Here is a 4662-nt window from a genome sequence, read left to right as displayed (position 1 = left end):
GTAGACATGTCATTAAAAGCATCATTGCACTCTTCTTTAGTAAGCTGTGTTATATCAGTAGTAATTACCTGGTTGCTTGATGAACTAACTTCATTCTCCTCAGAATCAGCCATGAGAGCCAAGTTAACATATTCCATGTCTTCATCCTCTTCTTCTCCATCAGCTGCCCAGTCTCTTTCTTGAGTAATGAAAGCCCTTTCCTTCTGTTTGAGCAGATCAAAATATTTCTTTTTGTAATCTACTTGTTCAAATTTCTTCTTTTCAGAGGTTGGCTTTCTGCACTCACTTGCAAAGTGTCCACTCATACCACAATTAAAACACTTGAACTTGGATTTGTCCACCATGTTCTTATGGGGTTTAGTGGCTCTAGTGTTTTTCCTGAACTTCATCTTTGCAAATCTCCTGGACATAAATGCAAGATGCTCATCAATACCATCAGAGTCATCTTGACTGGAGTTGTCTTCATTTTCAGCAACTTGCCCTTTACCCTTGTCTGATTCTGGATTTCTTACACCATCTTTGGAGCTTGATGTAGATCTCACAGTTTCTTTTCTGCATTCTTTCTCATTTTCAGCTACCAATGCAACTGAACCTCCTTTCTTTCTCCCCCTCTCCAATACCTCATCCTGTTCCAACTCTAGTTCATAAGTCTTCAAGATTCCATATAATCTTTCAAGAGTAAAGTCCTTATAATCTTGAGAGTTTCTTAAGGAAACAGTCATGGGTTTCCATTCCTTTGGTAAGGATCTCAAAAATTTAAGATTTGAATCCTTCACCTGGTACACTCTACCATACAGCTTCAGTCCATTCAACAGTTTTTGGAATCTATTGAATGTGTCATTTAAAGATTCATTTTCTTCAAAATGAAAGTGCTCATACTGTTGAATGAGAAGCTGCATTTTGTTCTCTCTTACTTGTTCTGTACCTTCACACAGCAGCTGAACTGTGTCCCAAACCTCTTTGGCAGTTGAACAATTTATCACATTATCAAACATATCCTTGTCAAGACCATTAAACAAAATGTTCATAGCCTTCTTATCCTTGTGGACTTCTTCTGTGTCTTCCATTGTCCATTCTGCTCTGGGTTTTGGAATGGATTGACCAACAGCAATTGTGGCCGTAGCAACTGTGGCTACTTTGTGGGGAATGTGAGGACCATTCTCAATGCAGTTTACATAACCTTCATCTTGGGAGAGTAGATGAAGGTGCATTTTCACCTTCCAGTGGTGATAACTGTCTTTGTCAAGAACTGGGATCTTTACTCCAATATCCTTCTTACTCATTTTTGTTAGATTCCAAGATCTTTAAACTCTTTGTGTGTCAAGAGCCTGCTCTGATACCAATTGTTATTCCTAGAAGACTAACAATGAGATTTACAGAAGGGGGGTTGAATGTAAATCTCAAAACTTTTTCAAGTTTTGAGCAGTTTATAAAGTTGTGTGTTCAAGAAGAACAAGTGTGTGAATTGCTTTAAGCTAATACAGACAGATATATATTCAAGCACAAATGTAAAGAACACAACAGACCTTAAAAACTTTTCTGGTGGATTTGTTGTTCCACCAGAGATGGTATATTAGAAAATCTGTGTTCAACAATGTTGATCACAGCTGCATCCTAGTACAAACTAGATGAATTTTCTCTCAAGATATTTCTTAACAGCTCTGGAAAAATCTATATAATTACTAGCTTCTTCTTGGTTCATATATATTACCAAGTGTACAAGTGAAAAACAATATAAAATTACAATAGTAAAATAAGTTCTTCACTTGCTTCTTTTCCTGTTCACTCAAGTACTTTGTTGACTATTGCAACTTTGTACAAAAGAAGAACGGCTGCTTTTTCTGTTGATCCTGAAATTCGGCTACCACATCTCAGTTTTCTCTGTCAACCCACGTGCCTCTGCTTGTAGGTACAACTACCACTTATCAACGGCTGATTAGCAGAACATCCGTTGAAGCTTTCATCCGTTGATGACTTCATCCGTTGAAGGATGTTATCCGTTGAAGCTTTCATCCGTTGATGCTCTCATCCGTTGAAGGATGTTATCCGTTGAAGCTTTAGAGACATCCGTTGAAGCTTAGCTTCTCATCCGTTGAAGGTCTTTTAAGTCATCCGTTGATACCACTTCATTTATACAAAATTACAAGGCATGAAATATTTACAATTGGCCTTCCTATCTGCATATCATCTAGTAGTCAACATGACTCATAGTTTCTCTCAACTTCTAAGAATTACAATTTTAAATACAGAGACTGAAATATGCTACAATACTAGACTTATTTCTAAGTAAAGCTACACCATCAACGGATAGCCAAAGTGGTCTTATCCGTTGAGGCTACAGACACTAAATTTCTACTTAAGTGTTTTGTTAAACATATCATCAAACTAATGCACATATATTCCTAACATGCACACACGTATTTATTAATGTATATATGTATGCACATATTAATTATACAACAATTAATAATTTTTAATAAATGAATGATGATATAAAATAAATATTATACAAATATTAATGATGCGTCAATTAATATATATATATATATATATATTAACTGTGAGTAATAAGTATTATATAGGTATTAATAGTCAACTAACAAATATTAATTGTGAGAATAAATATAAAATAAATATTATATAGATATTAAATAGGGGCATAATCGTTATATGAATTAAATTGCTCATCAAACCCCAATGTTGATGTATTATATATATTAGAAGATGGGTTATTACCGATAATCCATATTAACTATACCTTACATTATTTAAAGACATGAACCTACCCACTTGACCCACATTCTCTAACACTCGTTATAAACCAATCCTAAATACTCAAAAAAAAAATCATGTTCATTCACCGATCTTAGTTGAGCCCCAAAATATGATCTTCTTCTAAAAATGGAGTCTAAATTTCTCAATGATTTAGCTCCAAATCTCGATATTTACCCCGAAAATATTCCCTCTCACTCTTCTTCGCTACTTCTTCCTAAATACTTCACAACATTGATTTCTGAGGATGACCTCGAATTTTTCAAATTTGTTCAAAACAAGCCATATATCCTTAAAGAGCAATTCATAAATGAAATCATTGAAGTTATGCTTGATAGGATTATTGAACAATATATGAGACATAAAAAGGCCACTTTAAAATCCAAAAAACTTCAATTCGAGGACGCAACTATAATGATGCAAATTTATTTTCCCAAATCGTGTAAGATTTCTGATTTGTTTCGGTTTATGTTTATTTTGAGTAAAAATATGATTTGCTTGTATTTCGTGATATTGATGTGATTTGTCATATGTATCTGATTTGTTGCAAAGGAATTTGTTAAAGTTACGTTTGATTATTGAGTTTCATTTAGAATTCTTGAAAGATTGTTCCTTTAAGTGATGTTTAGTTCTTTAAATAGGCGAGAGTGATAAAGCATTTGATGTTGAATTTGAGTAGTCTTTTAATGATGTTGCTAACTTTTATACCAAAATTGTAATACCATAATGTATGCTACAGGGACAAATTTAGAAATGATGTTCATATAACAGGAAAAAAACAGGAAGTGGTAGGAAATGGTGATGTTTGTGAGAGTGGTAGCGGAAAAGAATTGATCAAAACAAAACTGGATTTGAAAAAGCCTAATTTTATCGAAACTGAAAATGAGGCTTCTTCATGTCCATGTCTAGTTCTGTTTTGCTCTATTCATTTTCCGTTGTCACTCTCACTGGCATCGCCACTTCCAGTTTTTCCTGCTATGTGAATATTATTTTCTAAATTTGTCCCTCCGGCATACACTATGGTACTGCAAATTAGATATAAAAGTCAGCAACATCATTCCAAAGACTACTCAAATTCAGCAGTAAGTAACTTATCACCCTTGCCCATTTAAATAACTAAACTACTTAGAGGCACAAATCTTTCAAGAAACATTACAAATCATACTCATCAATCAAACGAAACTCTAGCATATTCATTTGCAATAAATCAGATACATATCACAAATCACACAAATATCACAAAATAAATAAATCGTATTTTTACTAAAAGTAGGCATAAACAATAACCAAATTAGAAATTTATACTATTTGAGATAGATAAATTTGCATCATTCCAGTCGAGTTCTCAATTTTAAAGTTTTTTTAGGTATCAAATATTGCTCAATGGTCCTATCAGACATATCTTCAACTATTTCATTCATGAATTGCTCTTTAATTAGTTCTCTCTGTTTCCCTAGGTATTGGGAGGCGGGGACTCGACACACATTTTTAGACTCCTTTAAAGTATAGTTCCACAAATAGTTTTTTTTTCTAAAATAAGAATTTGTTATCTAAAGTTTAATAAAAAAATTAAAAATAAATTATGAAATTTTACTATATATTCACATTAAAATACGTGTCGAGCATAAAAAAAAACTATATACAATCGGATGGAACCGAGAGAGTAGTAAATTATAAAAAACCGACAATTATAACCGCTTTTTCTACTCAATTGTAAAATAATGATAGTTATGTAAAAGATGGTCATATTTAGCCGATTGGCAGGAATGCGTATCAAACCCTAACCCATTTTTATATACAATCTAAAGTTGTGGAGAAAGACTGGTATATTGATAGGTGGAAAGAGACGGACACATCTCATTATAGTTGAATATTTAATATAAAAATTTA

This window comes from Apium graveolens, chromosome 11, assembly GCF_009905375.1.
Source record: "Apium graveolens cultivar Ventura chromosome 11, ASM990537v1, whole genome shotgun sequence".
In the NCBI taxonomy this organism is placed as follows: Eukaryota; Viridiplantae; Streptophyta; class Magnoliopsida; order Apiales; family Apiaceae; genus Apium; species Apium graveolens.
This window is presented reverse-complemented; position numbering follows the sequence as displayed.